The 20,158-nt window shown below is 38.5% G+C and overlaps 1 long non-coding RNA gene across 1 annotated transcript in view; it reads right to left on the bottom strand.

Moving 5' to 3' along the window:
- Nucleotides 1–20,158, bottom strand: part of LOC100684547 — a 55,583-nt gene that overhangs the window by 34,128 nt on the left and 1,297 nt on the right. The window contains exon 2 of the long non-coding RNA XR_005381608.1: nucleotides 13,953–14,049. This is a non-coding gene — a long non-coding RNA (uncharacterized LOC100684547). The remainder of the gene's footprint in view (nucleotides 1–13,952; nucleotides 14,050–20,158) is intronic.

Here is a 20,158-nt window from a genome sequence, read left to right as displayed (position 1 = left end):
TTGAAGTTTAAGCTTCTGAGCTCCACCTTTACATGGGCCTCTTTCTAAGACAAAGGAGGAGCCTTGCCAATGTGTTCATGTTGTTCAAATGTAAGATGTTTTTGTATTACATTTCTTAAGGAGCAGTCATCAAATTGTATGAGATTTAGGCTGCACAGAATCTAGGTCAACCCTATGGAACAGTGAATGAATATGAAAGAGTAAAACATCCACCTCTTACCCCAAGCTGCTGTAGCTAGAACAATGGAAAACCAGAAAGAGGAGCACCTTTTAGTACAGGGGCAGGTCTTCCTTTCAGCCTACTTAATATCTACAGTACTTCAAATAGATGATGTCTATAGAACTTCAAATAGATGATATGTCCTATGAAGATAAAAACCAAAAGCATTCCTAGATAGGCAGTTGGACTCTTTTTACTCACTCACACTTCTGACATCTTTTCCAGCACTCCTTCGCCAATTCTCTGACACCAACTAGGTGTTCTATAATTCAACTCAGCTCTGTCACTAACTACCCAGACTTAGCTTAGACCCTACCAGTTAAGGGTTCAGTTCCACAAGACTGCCTCCTCTGAGATGCCACTCACAAATGGGATGCCCAGGATACCCACACTTCCGTCTGGTCTATTGCACAATTCAGGGTTTCTCCAACCCTTCCCCCATGCTGTCTCAGCTTCAATAATTTCCTAGAATGTCTCACAGAACTCAGCAAAACACGTTACTTACATTCATTGGTTTCTTATAAAAGATACAACTCAGGAATAGCCACATGGAAGAGGTACATAGGGTGAGGAATGGGGGAGGGGACACAGCTTCCATGGTCTCTCTAGGCACATCACCTGCCCAGCACATCAATGTGTTCACCAACCCAGAAGCTCTCTACACATCATTGCTCAGAGTTTTTATGGAGGTTTCATTTTATATGCAAGATTTACTAAATCACTAGCTACTGCTGGTTAACTTTCCCAGTCTTCTCTCCTTCTCCACAGATTGGGACAAAGGGCTGAGAGTTCTAAACTTCTTCTTCTTTAAAAAAATAAAAATTATTTATTTATTTATTTATTTTTTATTTTTTTTTTTAAATTATTTATTTATTCATGAGAGACAGAGAGAGAGAGAGAGAGAGAGAGAGAGAGGCAGAGACACAGGCAATGGGAGAGGCAGGTTCCACGCAGGGAGCCCGATACGGGACTCGATCCCTGGACTCCAGGATCACACCCTGAGCTGAAGGCAGACACTTAACCGCTGAACCACCCAGGCATCCCAAGTTCCAAACTTCTAGTCAAGGCTTGGTCTTGTTGGTGACCAGTCCCCATCCTGAAGCTATCTAGCACTGCCAAGAATCACAACAGAACAAAAAATGCTCCTATCTTCCTTATCACTTAGGAAGTCCTAAGGATTTTAGGAGCTCTGTGATAGTAACTGGTGACAAAAATCAAATATCTTTCTATGATGACTCAGTAATGTTTGCAGTGGGCAGTACAGTTTGAAAAAAACATGAAAGAAATAATATTTTCTAAAATCCTTTGTTATGTGCAGTAGCATTTAGGAAAAGCCTAAGAAATATAGGTGAGTTAGTAGTAGTCGGGGGAGAAGATTCTGAAATTAAAATCGGGGGATCCCTGGGTGGCTCAGCGGTTTAGCTCCTGCCTTTGGCCCAGGGCGCGATCCTGGAGTCCCGGGATCGAGTCCCAGGTCGGGCTCCAAGCATGGAGCCTGCTTCTCCGTCCTCCTGTGTCTCTGCCTCTCTCTCTCTCTCTATGTCTTTCATAAATAAATAAATCTTTTAAAAAAAAGAAATTAAAATCGTATTTTTGAATAGTTTTTGTAAGAAGAGAATTTGAGACTTTGAGACACACTCAGAAGAGTACATGCACTCGATCAATATGTGCTCTCAGACATCCCCTGATAAGCAGGAACCTATTTGGGCCTCAGGGAGACTATCTAGCCCCTCCAGAATAAGGGGTTCCCCAATATCCTGTGGGAATTTATTAATATTGGTTAAAAGCATTGACTTCTTAAAAATTCAACTTAAGTTAAAATCTTGGATCTTCCATTTATTAGCTCTGTGATGTAGGACAATTTACTCTCCTAAAGCCTCTATTTCCTCATTTATAAAAGAAAATTTATAATATCTACCCATAGATAGGCCAGGAAGACTAAACGTGGTAATGTATGGCACATAGCAAATACCTAAGGAGTATTTATTATGACATTTTTAAGGCCCTATCTCCCACAGTAGAGCTAGCTATCTGCACGGTCCCTGTAACTTGCTGAATATATTTATGCTTAGGTTGACTTTATATAAAAATTATGCATACTAAATATATACCATAGTTTGAGGGATTAATTCATGTTAACACTTTTTAAAAATGTTTTGTAAAAGCCTGAGATAAAAGCAGCCCTCCAGGTATTTATAATGAGAGGAAATTGAACAATGTGGAGGAAAGTATTTGTCATGACAGTTCTGGTCCATGGCTGAGCACCCGGTATAGTATACTGCACACAGCAGCACTCCTGAGAACTCCCCTCTGGGATTCCGTAAAAGTCACTGGCTGGTTGAAGATAGTACTAATGATGCAGGCACTCACATAAAACACTAGAAGGGAAGACTGGGATGTTTTCTAATCCTAGGAAATCTGTCAGATCATAAATTTTAAAAAAATAAGCTGGTTATCTAATCAAATTATATGAGGTATTAGCCTACAAACACAAAATTATCAATAATATTCTTTGAAACATGAATCTATATCCATTATTATAAATAAAGAACCTTGTTCCAAGAACATTTTCCCTTCAGTTGGTTATTAACTAAGGAATAGTATAGGAGAGTATCGGGATAGGCATCAAAACATTTCAAAACTAAGAAACCAGTAGTGTTTGAGACCTTTTCTGTTATTCAAGCCAGTATTTACAAGGTTTCACTAAACCTTAATAATAAATAAGTCCTATAGATTATACTCATGCCAATTTCCCAGTTTTGATATTTGAGGTTATCTTAGAGTTATGTGAGATGCTCTCTGCACTATTTTTGAAAAATTCCTGTGAATCTAAAATTATTTCAAAATAAAATGTTTAAAAATATCTGAGTTTGTTTTATGTATTTGGGTTTTTAATAACATTTCAATTGGTAAGATAATTTTTATCAGTCAGCAGACACTTCACAGAACAGCACCTAAGGAGAACTAGACTTCTGCCCACCTGCAAAGCTGCACCTGGTACCCCATGTTACTGAGACTTGGTCTGACCATAGTTGGGTCACACGGTGCATATTGAGTTAATCACCAGTGGCGAATGATATAATCAATCTTGCATATAAAATGAAACCTCCATAAAAACTCTGAGCAATGATGTGTAGAGAGCTTCTGGGTTGGTGAACACATTGATGTGCTGGGCAGGTGATGTGCCTAGAGAGACCATGGAAGCTGTGTCCCCTCCCCCATTCCTCACCCTATGTACCTCTTCCATGTGGCTATTCCTGAGTTGTATCTTTTATAAGAAACCAATGAATGTAAGTAACGTGTTTTGCTGAGTTCTGTGAGACATTCTAGGAAATTATTGAAGCTGAGACAGCATGGGGGAAGGGTTGGAGAAACCCTGAATTGTGCAATAGACCAGACGGAAGTGTGGGTATCCTGGGCATCCCATTTGTGAGTGGCATCTCAGAGGAGGTAGTCTTGTGGAACTGAACCCTTAACTGGTAGGGTCTAAGCTAAGTCTGGGTAGTTAGTGACAGAGCTGAGTTGAATTATAGAACACCTAGTTGGTGTCAGAGAATTGGTGAAGGAGTGCTGGAAAAGATGTCAGAAGTGTGAGTGAGTAAAAAGAGTCCAACTGCCTGTCTAAGAATGCTTTTTAGTTTTCATCTCCCTATTTGAAGACCCAAAGTGACACACAAACTTGATGGTTATATTTCGGACGGTTTGTTTTCAGATATTGTCTTAGTTCAGACCACTATAATGAAAATACAACAGACTGGGTGGCTTATAAACAACAGAAATTTATTTCTCACGATTCTGGACTTAGCAAACCAGAGATCAGAATGCTGACAGGGTCAGGTTTTGGTGAGAACCCTCTTGTGGGTTGCAGACTTCCAGTTTCTCCTATAACCTCATAACATGGAGAACACAAAGAGAGAGCAAGTTCCCTGGTGACTCTTGTATGGACACTAATCATGAGGGCATTACCTTCATGACCTTATCTAAGCCTAGCCACTTCCCAAAGGACCCCCTCCTGCTACATCACTTTGGGGAGTAGGCTTCAACATATGAATTTGAGGGTGAGAGGAGACATACTTTCAGTCCATTAAAGATGCCATTTCTTTAGGAAATCACAGCTACTTGTCTGATGTGTATAGAGTTTTTGTTTTATGTATTTTATCCTGTCACTAAGATAAAATGTTTCACTGCAGCCAAATAAGCTCTTACCCCACGACTACAATACTGGCCACATGCAAAATTATGAGGTAATTAAAGGCTTTCCTTAGGGCCCCCATCCTTCCCCAGCTATACTATGCTAGCTTGTGCTTAAACATAATTCTGTCACAGAAGAAGCAGCAGCAAAGGACATCCGATAAGCTACCATATTCAATGGCAAAGCTTCAGATGCTCAGTGGCTGGGTGGCAGAGCTTTCTCCCAGTGCAGCAGATTCAGAGCATGGCAGGAAATGTTGCCTTATTTGCTGTCAGTGAAGTTACTAGGATAGATGTATTTGAAGTGCGGGAGTGGGGATGAACTCCAGTGACTTTCATGTCTTTGACAATCACTGCAAATCAAGGCATCGTAACCTGACAGCAAGAATTAGCCTGTAGGATGTTAGTTCTGCACCATGCTCTCTGCTCTATGTTTCCTTAAGAAGCTCACAGAACATTTTCCACATGGCATCCTTCTGTGTGGTTTCCTTTCCTGCTGTATCTATAACTGGTTGATATAGCTCATGCCTTTCAATTTTCAGTTGCTCTTTGCTTTATAATAAAGATTGTTGCTTTCTGCTTGGTTAGGCTCCTGATCTTATGTTATTCCCACAGGCTTTTGGCATCCCTTGGTTAAAGCCCACATTTCTTAGATTCTTCCTAAGTTATTTCTGCTCCAAATTCACAGCTAAATAGGTGGTAAAATCCTTCAGGTGGAGACAGGCTGCTCCTTTATTAGCAGTAAGAAACCACACTGGAAGGACAAGGTTGCTGAGATTTAGAACCATTGTTGCCATATATCACCCACCCACCCTGCAGCCTAGGACTCCAGAAGGCACCCCGGCTTGTCTACACAAGTCTGCCTTTTGGAGTTTGGGACTATATTTTTGCAAGCACAAGCTTGGTTCAGTGTTTCCCAAACAGAATTTTTTTGCCCTAACATTCCGAGAAGGTGAATAGGCATATCCATTCTTATTAGGATTTTGGTGGGTGATTTTGAGGAAATAAGCTATCAGCACTGCAAGCGTCTCCCAAGTTTTCTTACTTTTTCTCTTTCCTCAGAACTCATTTCATATACTCCTTGAGACTAACATAATCAATTATTTTAGTCAATAAGATGTTTTCTGGAATCCTCCCAGTAGTATGCCTTGTTCCTTATTAGTGTGGTCCTACTCCCAAACAACTGTGTAATAGCGTGACCAGAAAACCTAGCCCTGAGAAGAGAAGACAGGACAACACAGTCTACCATGTCATTGGTCTCACTTGTGCAACCTATGTTCCTGGAGGCTTGCAAGTAGGAGAGAACTACACACATGAGATTTCTTATATGGTTAGATTTACTTCACCATTTAATTCCTCACAGGTAAAATATATTAATGGAAGTGAGGTGACACATGGGGCTGGAACAAAAACCACACATTTTAGTAGATTTTTCTCCCACTACAGAGCCCCACTGGGGGAGCAAGGCTGAGTGGCATTGTCCACACACAACGTAGGGTCTTACCAGACGTGAAACTATTCTTGCTACACCAATGTCTTTTATACTTGAGGCTTACATCTCCATCTAGAAGAGATTACACTAAATTTATTCACTGAAACCTGAATGTTTTTAAACATTGGGCTCTTGCCAACAAACTCAAAGACAATGAGGCCATATCTACAGCTGAGGTGTAAAAGTATATTCAGTGTCCAAATATTTCTGACTACATCTCTACCTCTAGTTTTTCAGCATTCCAGAAAATCTACTTCTCCCAAGAGAGAAAATTTTCCCACATTCAAATGTCCCATGTCATTTTGTTCCACATCCCCACTGTATTTTCCAAATTCTTAGAGAATTATAATTTCAGTCTTATATTTATCTTTACAAAACTGAAAAAAAAGGCAAAGAAACAAACAATCCAATCATGAAATGGGCAAAAGACATGAAGAGAAATCTCACAGAGGAAGACATAGACATGGCCAACATGCATATGAGAAAATGCTCTGCCTCACTTGCCATCAGGGAAATACAAATCAAAACCACAATGAGATACCACCTCACACCAGTGAGAATGGGGAACATTAACAAGGCAGGAAACCACAAATGTTGGAGAGGATGTGGAGAAAGGGGAACCCTCTTGCACTGTTGGTGGGAATATGAACTGGTGCAGCCACTCTGGAAAACTGTGTGGAGGTTCCTCAAAGAGTTAAAAATAGATCTGCCCTATGACCCAGCAATTGCACTGCTGGGGATTTACCCCAAAGATACAGATGCAGTGAAACACCGGGACACCTGCACCCTGATGTTTATAGCAGCAATGTCCACAATAGCCAAGCTGTGGAAGGAGCCTCGGTGTCCATTGAAAGATGAATGGATAAAGAAGATGTTGTCTATGTATACAATGGAATATTACTCAGCCATTAGAAACGACAAATACCCACCATTTGCTTTGACGTGGATGGAACTGGAGGGTATTATGCTGAGTGAAGTAAGTCAATCGGAGAAGGACAAACATTGTATGTTCTCATTCATTTGGGGAATATAAATAATAGTGAAAGGGAATATAAGGGAAGGGAGAAGAAATGTGTGGGAAATATCAGAAAGGGAGACAGAACATAAAGACTCCTAACTCTGGGAAACGAACTAGGGGTGGTGGAAGGGGAAGAGGGTGGGGGGTGGAGGTGACTGGGTGACGGGTACTGAGGTGGACACTGATGGGATGAGCACTGGGTGTTATTCTATATGTTGGCAAATTGAACACCAATAAAAATAAATTTATAAAAAAAATGGGGGGGATATACCAGTAGTCACTCTATAATCCTCAGTGATGCCAGTGCTAAGGGACTCAGATTAAAATTTAATACTTAGAATCAGCAAGGTAGAATGGATGAATAATTCCACAGTACTGGAATATAAAGTAGAATGGATGATGAATTCTACAGATAAATATAAATTTGAACTCTGGACCCACCAGAGTCCCAGTGGCACTACTTCTCCATAGATACTCCTGCTTTCTTGTCCCTTTCCTCTTTCTCCTCCTGCTCCTATACATTGAGGAGACTATTTGGTCAACACTTACTAGTAAATCTCTACAAGAACTTAATAGCACCCTTTTTTTTTTCCTAAGTAAACATCTTTCAAAGATGATTCTCTACTTCCATGAGAGATGTAGCAGATCCAGTAGGGGTTGTCTCCTCCAGAGCCATTCCCCTATTTTCCTTTAGAGAAACAACCAAGCAGTTCAGAGAAGCAATATTCACAGCCTCAGACAATGGCTTATGAATGAATCCCCTTCTCCTCCTTTCTAGGCTCTGTTACAGTTATGGATGACCATGGGATCCAAATCTATTCAGTGATCTACTGAGGTGGAAGCGGGGTAATGTTCAGGGAGAGTTTTCCTTATGCATTCTTAATAAAAAGGACGAAATTCTTGACATAACATTTTTTTTCCATTCCTCTTCTTTCTACTTGAATGCAGAGATAAAATTAACAATATAATGGCAAGATTAGTCAGAGTTGCCAGCTCTGATGTAATAAGCCACCAAAACAATGCATTTAGCTCTCTCCCCAGAGATATTTTGTATGGACAGATAGCCTTCATTGTTTAATGTTAGTAGCCAAATAAGGGCTAAATAGTTGGAATATCAATGCAGATAATTCAATAATATATACCCATTAGTGGACACCCAGGCTGTCTAAGGATAAACTTAATGCGAAACTGTCCAACTCAACATGCTCTCAAGAAGTGGAATTTAAATAAATCTAACGAATGATTATATTGCCTATCTAGAGTTCTCAAGCTCAAAAATAATTTGTCTTAGAATGGGCTCTTTAAGGGCAATTATTACTTAAAAGTAAGCACTTAAATATTCCATTATTTTGGAATTAACTCATGAAGGTCCCATAGTTTTCTGATATTTAGTAGAAATAATGAGCAGTATGGCCAGCTTGATGCTCCAAAGATGTATGACCCCCTGCATTTTGATGTACTGAATATGGGAGATGAGAAGGGGTTGCTACTTAGAAGTATATTCTTTTATTTCTCCTGTGTCTCTCTCAGACTCAGGTGAGGAGCTGAGGAACTCTTTTTACATTTCCTACTATGACTTCCTTGAATTATTCCTGCCCTTTCATAGTTATTTGCAAAAAATCATCAGTTAGAGATGAATGTGGCTATAAGATGAACATTCACTGTTCGCCTCCCTGCCTTTTATACTCTTTACCTAAGAACTGAAAAAGGACAGAGTATGAGAATAAGGGTAAGAAAATACTGAGGACATGAGATAAACTAGGCAGTTGAGAAAGTCAGGAAAAATATGTATAAAACAGGAAAGAAGGGAAAAAAAGGAAGTAAGGGATGATAGGGCCTTCTGCATTTGGGGGAGGGAGAGTCTCCAGAAAGTTTTATGAAGATAAAGAACTGGAGAAAAACAAAATATGTTAAGAAATATTTTTTTGAACTATTTGTTTGGAGAATCTCCTAGTCTTGAGGATTTAAAGAAAATATTTGGGTTACTTTTATATTCATTTTGGAAGCCAGTCTGTTTTCATAATGCAACACCATCTGAAATTAGATTGCATAGGCTTATAATGATCTTATAATGATCCATCTACATGTTTCAGTCCAATATATAGATAGATACATGAAATATTAATCAGTGGTTCAGTCAATAAGTATACATGTAAGAAAAATCTCTAAACAACTCACGAAACAATGTACAAATTAACCACTAATAGAACCATCAAGAAGAGCTAGAATCTTAAACTGTCATAGATGAAGAGGTGACGTAAGGTTAACATGTGCATTTTACCAATACAGAAGCTCGGGCCAAAGCAGGTTAATGGACTTGTCCAAGGTTATTGCCAAGTTTTGCCCCCAGTTCTATGTCACAGTCCCCTTGATCTTCTGCTTGCAATAACCTCAAATCAGTCAGCAATTCAGGACTCACGCTTGCATTTTATACACTTTAGGCCAATGGGAGCTACAGAAACCATGAGTGACATTTACTTCAAGAAGAACAGAAGAAGTAAATTGCAGGGAAAACACAGGTGAATGTGGTTAATGATACCTGCCAACAGCAAAGGGAACATGCACACATCTGCCATGACACCAGGAAATGAAACTAAAATGAAAGACAAAAGTGTTTTTCAGGTGCTATCATCCAACTAATTCTTCAGAGCACATAAATATAGACAGTACAAGTCTGTGAATGCAATAGTGGTGCAGAATGGGCCTTCATCTCTAGCCCTTACAGACCCCCAACACGGAAGTGAAATATAAAGTATAATTTTTCATTGCACCCAGTATAAATCTCGAGTTGCAGTAAAATGTTGGGATGGACTATCAGGAAAATAATGCATTGGTCTGCTGAAGAAAATATTGGCAAATGAGATGGAAATCTTAACTATTTACAATCTGGACATAGAGCACCAACCTCCACATGCATTAACCCTCCAGTGAAGAGCAAATCCAGAAGAAGAATTGAAGACATACAAGCATTAAAACCACATTCCTATAATGCTAGGCAAGATGAATAAGACAAAGCCCCCTCATTCATAATGCTCGCATTATGAAACTATCAACATTAAAGAAAGGTAAGATCTCCCTAGCACTGATGACATTATGGAAGCAGATAAATACACTGACTGCAAATGTCTCAGCTGCAACAAGTGCATAAAATAATATGTGCAAAAGTGCTGAATGAACAGCTAATCAATCATTCAAGAGTAAAGGCAGAGTTGTAGACTTCTGCTCCTAACTATGATGCTGTAACAGGAAATAGATTGACCTTCTTGATTTAAGCAATCAGAAAACTAGATAAAATAGATGACACAATGATTTCCAGAAATTGCATCACAGGCAGCACAGGACTGCAGTCCTTGAGAGAAGGGAAGCCAATGAGAGGAGTCCAAGTGACTGCCAACTTTCTGCCTAGAGGCCATTTTGAAACCACAGGGCAGGGAGGAAGACGTGGCCTCAAAAAGAGCCTGGACAATATATCTGACTCAAAGGGTCAAGTTTTGAGAGGCCAAGGATACTCAATTTGAGAGGCAAGGTACTGGAGAAAAGAGCGCTGCACAAAAAAGCAGTAAGCTCTGGGGGATCTATAGGGATGACCCTTGAGTACAGATACACACATTCACAAGAGAAAACTACCCAAGTTCAGAGAAGAAACCACCAAAAAGTAGCAGCTAAACAATACTCCAAGTTTTCAGATGACCAGTTAGCAGGAAATATCTCCTCAGTACAAGGAGTATTGGAAAGAATGTCCTTAAAGGCATCATTTGAGTAGTGTGACTAAATTAACCCAGAAAAAAAAAAAGTTGCACTTAAAGAATCCCAACAGAACTTAAACGTAAATCTAGGAATGACCAAATGATCCCAAACAATATTCCAGAAAATCAATATTATTTAAAGGAACACAACAAAGTGTAGCACCTAACAATGTAAAATTTAAAATGTGGAATATCCAATGAAAAATTACAAGGCAAACAAAAAAGCAGAATATGTGGACCAAAAGCAGGAAAAATAATCAATGTAAAAAAGCCTCCCAAATGGTAGCAGCAATGAAATTATTGAAAAAAACGTTGAACAGAGACTCCAAAAGTGGTCCACCAGTTCAACAATGTAAAAAATAATATGACATTAATGAAGAAAGAAATATTAGATATAAAAAAAATCTTCTACAGGTGAAAATGCATGTTTAATCTCTTGAAAAGATAATTAATTATCTACCTAAAGCAAAATTAATCACAATGCATTATGAGGTATACCCAAAATTACTCTGACAAAAATAAAGAATGCTGTGTGTACAAAATTATTCATCGCCACTGGACTGTACAATAAGTGGATCTCTAAGAGTCAAAACTTTAAAAAAATTCAAAGCATTTTTTAGCTTAAGGCTCAAAATAGGAATTGACTTAATTGACCTAGTCCATGTCTCCTTTTTCATTAGATCCATCCAAGTCCTGCCTCTCCTTCTAGATTTTGCCCCTGTAGTGGTTAGAAAAGGAAGAGAGTGTTATTTTCTCCAAAGTTACTAACAGCTATAATTCCTTGGATGTTTAGAGTGTGCCAGTCAAGGGCTTTGTATGGATTATCTCATTTAATCTTTCCAATCATCCTAGGAAGCCAAAGTTAAGACGTGTTAAGACATTTACTCAAGATTTCAGAGGTGATCAGTAAAATATAGGCCTTTCTGGTGTCAGAGCCATGCTTTTCTAACCATTAAAAGCAGAATGGGGGATCCCTGGGTGGCGCAGCGGTTTGGCGCCTGCCTTTGGCCCAGGGCGCGATCCTGGAGACCCGGGATCGAATCCCACGTCGGGCTCCGGGTGCATGGAGCCTGCTTCTCCCTCTGCCTGTGTCTCTGCCTCTCTCTCTCTCTCTCTCTCTCTCTCTCTGTGACTATCATAAATTAAAAAAAAAAAAAAAAAAAAAAGCAGAATGGGCCTAAGCCATTCACTGCATTCCCTCTTTACTTCAACTTGTACCTGACCTTCCAGGAGTTAGGAAATATCTAAGAAGCATGTTTATGATATCGGGCCATACTATATTGTCTACAGAGAATGAAAGGAGACAATGAGCCATAAAGAGGAAGAAAACTTTATACTCTCCCCAGATGCCTCTTTAAAAGTCAGTACTTATAATAAAACCAAGTTGTGCATCACTTAGGGTTTCATGTGGTCCTTGACCCAAGTTGGAGTTGTCTTGGTGTGAAGTAAGGAGAGAGACCATGAATTCAAACCGTGGGACTAACTTTTCTCTTTTTCAAGTTTGTTTTCCCATCTATATTTTATACTTCCTGGAAGCAGTCTGTATTTTGTATTATTTTGAATCATCCACTATGTGCAATATAGAACTAGGCATGTATCACAGAGAAGTCACATAATTTTTTTTAAAATGTGAATACTCCTTGTAAACCACTCAGAGTATAGTAAAAGTAGGGGGAAAAATCATTATTAAGACGAGGCATGAGGAAAATATACTGGCTGATTGAGGGATGTTGTCATTATGGTAATAATACCCTGAACTTTTAGTTTATGAAATCTGTGACTTATCTTACCCACCTTACAGTATGCTGGTGAAGTAGATATAAGATATTAATATCTCTATTGCATAGATGAGGAAACTAAGACACAAAAAGATCAAGCGACTTGTCCAAAAATCACAAACTAGATAAGGGTTGCTGTCTGACTGGGCTTCAAATCCAAGTCTCTGACTCCACATTCAAGTGTCTGCCACAACACTGCGCTACTCTCTTGACAGCTAACATTGCTTTATGAGCTGGTTTAGATTTTCTGATGCTTTGATTGCATTCACATTGGCTAGACCTCTCACTTTCAACCCTGTTAAGTGGCTTTTCCTTTGTTGGTACTATGTTTTTATAAACTTCTTTATGACCCTCAAGAATATTTTAAATTGCTCTCTAGAAGCAATTTCAAAGTAACGTGCATCTTTGAGGGATAGTCATAGAGAAAGAGGGAAAACTAATATATTCTGGATAACATTTTATGTGTTAGTAAAAGAGGTAATTAATGTATCCACTCCCCCTTCCCTGGGAGATGGGTCCTCTCATCCCTGCCTCATAGGTGAGATCTTAGAAACCCAAAGCCCTTCAAGTAACTGCCCAGGATAACCCCCTTTGAACCTCTCTCTGGGATTCAACATAACTTGCCTGATTCCTAAACCCACGTTCTTTTCACTCTACTACTAGAGGGGTTAGGATTTAATTTCTGGTTGACAGATTTGATATTTTGTGGGTATGATGTTCATTTCTTTTAAGATAAATACACAGGGGCTCCTGGCTGGCTCAGTCAGTGAAGCATGCAATTCTTGTTCTCGGGGTTGTAAATTCGAGGCTGAGCTGAGTGTAGAGATTACTTAACAATAAAATCTTAAAAAAAAAAAACAATAAAATCTTTTTTAAAAAGATGGATATTATACATAGTGTTTGAATCGTTTAATATTTTTGGACCTTAGTTCTATTTAAAAGTAAACTAACCAAGTTATATCCGTCTGCTTCGATGCAGGAGTGTTGTGATATTTTAATATGACAACCTTATACTTATTTGGCAACTTCAATTATCTGAAATGTTTTTAAGAACAAATAAAGTAGCAAAAATGGTACCAAGTGTATGAAAGTACATTATCCGTAAGACAGTGTTAGTCTGTTATTCAGAACTCATTGATACTTACTTTATGTATACTTTCAGCAAGTAGTGTGAGTTTTGACTTCTCAACTCATGGCAGATTAATAACCTCATATTAGACAATAGAGAAAAGAGTTATTTGAAGTGGATTGAGAATTATATAAAGATATAAATGACTGTTTCATGAGAAGGTAAAAGAAACAAGATAGACACAAGTATTTTACGGAGGGTACCAGGCTGGTTGCATATCATGGAGGAATGTGTATTCATTTGTTCCTTCATTGAAAAAGTTTATTTATTCCATAAACTCTATACCTATTACTCTAATAGTAACTGAAATAACAACAGATGTGGTGGCCGGCAGGACCATGATAGAGCTAATGGTACATGTGATCCAGAGCTGCCTACCATGAACAACTCAGGAGGGAGTTGTCAGCCATCTGGTTCTGATCTTAGATATAATCAAGATGATTTCTGTGTTCCATTTCTGACATTGTGAACATCTCTAGGGAAAAAAAAACAATTATGATAGTAACTGAGGTTCATAATAACAAAAAGGTCAAAATTAAATCACAGAATACAAGAGTGAAAAAAGCTCATAGAAATGCATCAATTTAAAGCTCTCATTTTTTAGATGAAACCAACAAGTCTCAGAGAACTTAAGTAACTGTTCAAAGCTGCACAGCTTGACCTGAAGAGGCCATCAGAGCTAAGAAAATAACGCAGGTAAGCGGAGGGCTCATCATCACTGCTTTCCTTTTCCAGCTGCCATATGCATTGAGGCTGCTATTTAGTAAGTGCATTACACAATGATCAGTCTCATAAAGATTGCATTTGAAAAGAAAAAGTTATTTCTTTTAAATATTGGTGCTTGAAAAGAAGTATCTTTAAAAATCACTTCCGTGAAACATCTCATACCCTTAGGAAACGAGGTAAATGTGCGGTTACCATATGCTAAATTTTTAATCACCATGGACAAATAGGTCACCCATTTCTTGCTCCCTTTGACTAATCTTGATGGGCCTCTGTTATGGAAGAAAATGAAATGGAGAAATCTGTGACTGAGCAATACCCACTTCGGCCCTCTGAAATGAATGGAGGTGACTTAATTTTCTCATAGCAGTCTGGGGGTGTCAATTAGAAATGAAGGAAAGGTCAAAATGAGAAAGCAGAAATGATTAAAATACTGGGGAAATTAGCCTGTGCGCCAGAGACTCATCACTGAAGCTGAAAAGGAAAGTATGCAAAGTGAAGGAGAAGCAGAATGGGAATAATATTAATATTAAATAGGAAGAAAATAGAGGATGAGAAGGAACACATCCTTGTGATACGTCCTCTTTCACTTCTCAAGTCTTAACAGTTGGGTTGCAGCGCTGTTGCTCAATGACAACTGCTTTTTCCTCAGATCTGAATCTCTTTTCAGACCCTACCCTACCTGCCCCTTCAATAATGTAATGTAGGAAAGGAAACAAATCCCAAGAAGTGCAAAAAAAATTTAGGAAAGCTTAGGTTCTTTTCTAAATATCTGTAAGTATTGTACAGGCATTAGTAATTTAAAAAGATTAATTTTAAAAACTAAGGAAAGGGAGAGAGGGAGAAAGAGAGGGAAAAGCATATACCATTTTTTCCTTTGACAGTATATTTTCTAGACTCTCCTCTGAGCATCCTCCCCAAAGAATTGTTTTCTTATCTGCTTCTTTACAAGCCCCAAACCACTTGCCCTGCTGCAACATTTAGATTTCCGGTTTTAGTGAATTGAACCTTAACCAGGAATGTCATCAGAAGTGTGGAGTACCCAAATACTCTGGCTCTGGTCAGGACTCCTGCTCTTTACCACAGGATTTATTTTACTAGAGTCGCTTACCTACAACTCAAGCAAGAGCCAGAGCCACAAACAGCCTTCACAGTGATGACGCTGAGTTAGAGAGTAAAAGCCCTAAAGGAAAGTGACACTGTACTAGTAATGGGGGGTTTAGGAGACAGAGATCAGGAGGGAGAATATACACAGGAGTGGAAACCCAGATCTTACTTTTGGCCATAGGTATAATGTTCATATACAGGAAGTAGACTTGATTAAAATCAATCAGCTGTTCCAAAATAGCCTGATTGTTCAAGCTGATGAAAGTTCTATGATACCAATCATATACTATTTTGCTTTAGATTATATAGTCTCTTCTCAGACTTTACCTGACTGACACCTTCAACAGCCTAATACTGGCCACATCCTTTTTTCTTGAAGTTCTTCTTTCTTTCTTAATTTCTATAATTTTTCTTTCTTCTGCTTCATCTCCTGTGTCTTTGATATTTCTTCATCACTAGATAAAGAGAGTCCAGTCCTTTGCTTTCTTTTTGTCTCATTCTCAAAATGTTGAACAATTTCTTTGGGGCAACTTCATCCATATACTGATAGTAAGACGGTTCAGAAATTTGTAGATCCACATTAAGTTAAGACAATGTTGAAAGGAAAAAGTGAACCATCTTTTCCTGATTCTTTTTAATGAGTAGATAAACTTTTCCCCAGAAGCTAATTAATAGATTCTCTTTTCCATTTAAGTGGCCAAAATTGGGTCACATGGCAACAAGTATTTGTTGGACCAATGACAGACAAGAAGGATAGAATTTCCATGTTGGCTCATCATCTTGAGAAGGGATGATATTTGTCACAGTCCTAGCAGGAGAGTTTAATAAAGGACATTTTGCTTAAATGTGGTTAAAGTGTAGAGAAACCACTATTCCTTGTATAGTTCTCTGCGTCTGGTGACAGGATGCCCATGAAAAGGCAGAGAGGTTTGCCACTCTTAGATGTAAGGGGAAAAGGGAGATAGCTCTGTGGGGAGAATCTCTGAGTAGATGCATGGTCTTTGGCACAATTATTTTTGATGCACGTTGTTGATCTTTTGTGTGTTGGTTTTTTTTTTTAATTTTTATTTATTTATGATAGTCACAGAGAGAGAGAGGCAGAGACATAGGCAGAGGGAGAAGCAGGCTCCATGCACCAGGAGCCCGATGTGGGATTCGATCCCGGGTCTCCAGGATCGCGCCCTGAGCCAAAGGCAGGCGCCAAACCGCTGCGCCACCCAGGGATCCCATGTGTGTTGGTTTTTAACATCATCTTGTATCCAGCATATTAATGGACTATATTTTTAATTTTAATAATTTGTGGATTTTTTTGTGTATTTGTGTATCTCATTACATCATCTGTAATCACAAACTTGTCTCATCCCTCCAATCTGTATACATTTTATCTCTTTCTAAAATTACTGAATTCACCAGAATCTCTGTGCTGTATTGAAAAGTAGTAGTGATATCAAGTACAGATGGCTTATACCAACTTTAGACAGAATACATCTAAATTTTCTCCATTACGTTTTCTATTTTCTGGAAGTTTCTGTTGTTTAACCTAATAATCTCCTTTCTATTCCCAGTGTCTTTTCTTAGTATAATCCCTCATTATCTCTCCCCGGGAATATTCCAATAGCCTCCTAACTAATTCATCTGCCTCCAGCCTCACCTCCCACAAATTCATCTTCTGCATTGTGATCAAGGTAATAATTGTGGAATGCAAATCTGATCTACATGCTTACAATTCTTTATTAGCCCTGCAAAATGTATAAACACACATGTCCAGATTCCTGATGGGAAAAAAAAAGTCAAAGTCAACTCTGTTATATTAAATAAAATTTCATCTTATATAATTTCTTGTTCATTAGAAGAGTATATGGTTTAGGCAAAATGAGGATGCCTTAACATTTACCAGACAAGTCCTGCCCTTTTAAGTCTAAATTGTCACTGCCCTTTATGAATAAACTGCTGAGGAGAGCTTTTCATAGGATTTCTCTCCTGTTTTTAACCGAAGAATCCTCTTCCCCCATATTACAAATTATACCTCCATCACCTGTATATCACAAAGTATCCATTCCACTGCTGGCAAAATCCAATTCTCAAATGGATCTTAGGTTGTATGCTTATATAAAGGAAGTCTAGATGAGAGGACAGTCTGGCTGTGTCATCTGTCACCCCATCAATTGCTAGGGTTGACTCTGCTAATCTGGCTGGCAAGGCAGGTATCCCTGTCCTCACTCACCACTCCATTCACATCCCTCCCAAAGCTGCAAAGCTGTGCACTTGGTTGGTGGAAGAGGAGGATCATTCTCCCATCGGGAGTAGCTGCATTCCCCTGCTAAAATCTCCAGACAAGCTCTCAAGTATAAAAGAACATAGGATAGTCAGGCTTCCAAGACTCCAGACACATCCAAATGAGGTGCTGCATGTGGCACTCTGCTTTTCTTGAAAGAAAGAAGAAGAAAAGAAAGAAAGAAAGAAAGAAAGAAAGAAAGAAAGAAAGAAGAAAGAAAGAAGAAAGAAAGAAAGAAAGAAAGAAAGAGAGAGAGAGAAAGAAAGAAAGAAAGAAAGAAAGAAAGAAAGAAAGAAAGAAAGAAAAATCTGATTTTTTTTCCAGTTTTATTGACATACATCACTATATACATTTAAGGAGTAGTTTGCACACTAGGTTGACTTACATATATTATGAAGTGATTATCACAATAAGTTTTTCATTTTCAAAATAATACAAATTCATTATCTTAGAGTTTCCATGGGTCAGGAGTCTGGTATGTCATGGTTGGGTTCTGTGCTCAGTGTCTCATATGTTGAAACTGAGGTATCATCTGGGTTTATGTTTCATTTGAAGCTCACGAACCTCTTTCAAGCTCTTTCACAGGGTTGGTATAATTCAATTCCTTACAATTGTAGGACTAAGGTCACTATATTTCTTTTTTTTAATTTTTATTTTTGATTATATTTTTAGTTTCACATTGTTATTTAAATTCAGTCAGTTAATATACAGTGTAATATTAGCTTCAGGTATAGAATTCATAAGCATCCATTATCTTATTTAGACACAATAAAAAAAAGAAAAAATAATAACACAATTTTTTTTCTCTTTGTGATGAGAACTCTTAGGATTTACATTTCTTAACATCTTCCATATATCCCATATAGCGGTGTTAACCTTAGCCATCATGTTGTACATTACTTATTTGTTTTATAACTTTCTTTTGACCAGGAAGCCTGTGATTTCAATCTGCAAAGGAATTGAAACGTGATGAGGAGCCCAGCCACCAGATGATGAGGTTTCCCTCCATCCTTCCTTGGTAAGCAACATAATTTTATTTATTTATTTTTAAATATTTAATTCATAGTTCTAGATTAAATTCTGTGTCTTTAGTATTATTTTACACAATACTCCCTTTCTAGCTTAAGCTATTTTCACAATCCCTTTCTACATGTCAGGCTTTTGTAATATCAACATATGGACATTTCTGTAACAAGCTATGCCAGACCAGGCCGCCTGTATTTTCATTTGTAGGTTTCCCGTGCCTGAACTATTCTTTCCTCGGAAAGCCTTTTTTCTTTCAAACCTCAGTTTCTGTGTCATTTCTTCCAGGATCTTCCAACCCTAAAGAGTAGAAATTCCTTTCTCTGTATAATTTCTCTATATTTTACACATTGTATTGTGTTTTTAACTGTGTTGTAAATTCTTCTCTGAAACTGTCACACACAAGTTGCCCCAGAGGTGACTTGCAATAGCTTTTGATGAATAAATGAATGAGCACCTGGAGGAATGCATGAATATCTCAGTGAGTGTTTTGAGGCACAGAGCTGACACAGTTCTTGGCACATGATCAATACATGTTTCTTTCCTCTTGGTTAACTGGGCAGTTGCATTAGGCCTCTGTCATCCAAAGCCGTTCCAAGAAGATCATCAAGAAAACTATTAGAGGCAAAGCAGCCTCAGTTACTCAGGGACATACAAACTGGGTCATGGAAACATCTAATTCCTCATCAGTCTGTGAATTACTGGCACCTTTATCATCCTGAGTGAGGATACTAAGGCCGTGCAGTTGATGTCTGATGCTTCACCAATGCTGAGGAAGTCTCAGCATTGGGGGAGCTCTCCGCATTAAAGAACTCTCATTTCAGAATCATCAAATTGGAGAAGGTAAGAGCTTAGAGTAAACAATTCTCCCTGGCTTGAACACCTGAATGTGAGGCTGGATAGTATCCTAGGCAGCAATACTGTTTGGGAGGGTGAAGAGGCCTGAGAAAGCTATCCAGAGGTAAGAGATAAAGTTTCTGACTCTGCACTAGCCTTGAACAGGAGAAGCAATAGCCAGGCATTTTGCTAGATGAAGTGTGCTAAAGTGCTTCATTTTAATTATCACAACAGGCCTGCAAAGTCAATATTATTCCCATTTTATAGATGAAGACCCTAGGGCTGAGTGAAATTAACTCATTTAATGAAGGTTATATAGATAGTAACTTTCTAGGCCACCGTTACAAAATTAGGTCTGGTCTTCCTCCAAAGAATTCACTATTTTACGGTTGTTATCTTTTTACCCTGTATTACAACACATTTTTGAAAGCAAAAGTAGCTTCTGCTCACACCATCCTCCTAGCAACTCCCTTTGCCAACATGCATTAACTAGCAGCATATTACAGTGCAATATATCAAGCTATTCCTGTAAAAGAGGAAACTCAGCAAGCATTTAATGCCAGATGTCATACAAACTGACCACCTACCTTTCATACACCAAGAAGCAAAGAACAAGAAC

The sequence above is a fragment of the Canis lupus genome, chromosome 30 (assembly GCF_011100685.1).
Source record: "Canis lupus familiaris isolate Mischka breed German Shepherd chromosome 30, alternate assembly UU_Cfam_GSD_1.0, whole genome shotgun sequence".
Classification (NCBI taxonomy): Eukaryota; Metazoa; Chordata; class Mammalia; order Carnivora; family Canidae; genus Canis; species Canis lupus.
This window is presented reverse-complemented; position numbering and strand designations above follow the sequence as displayed.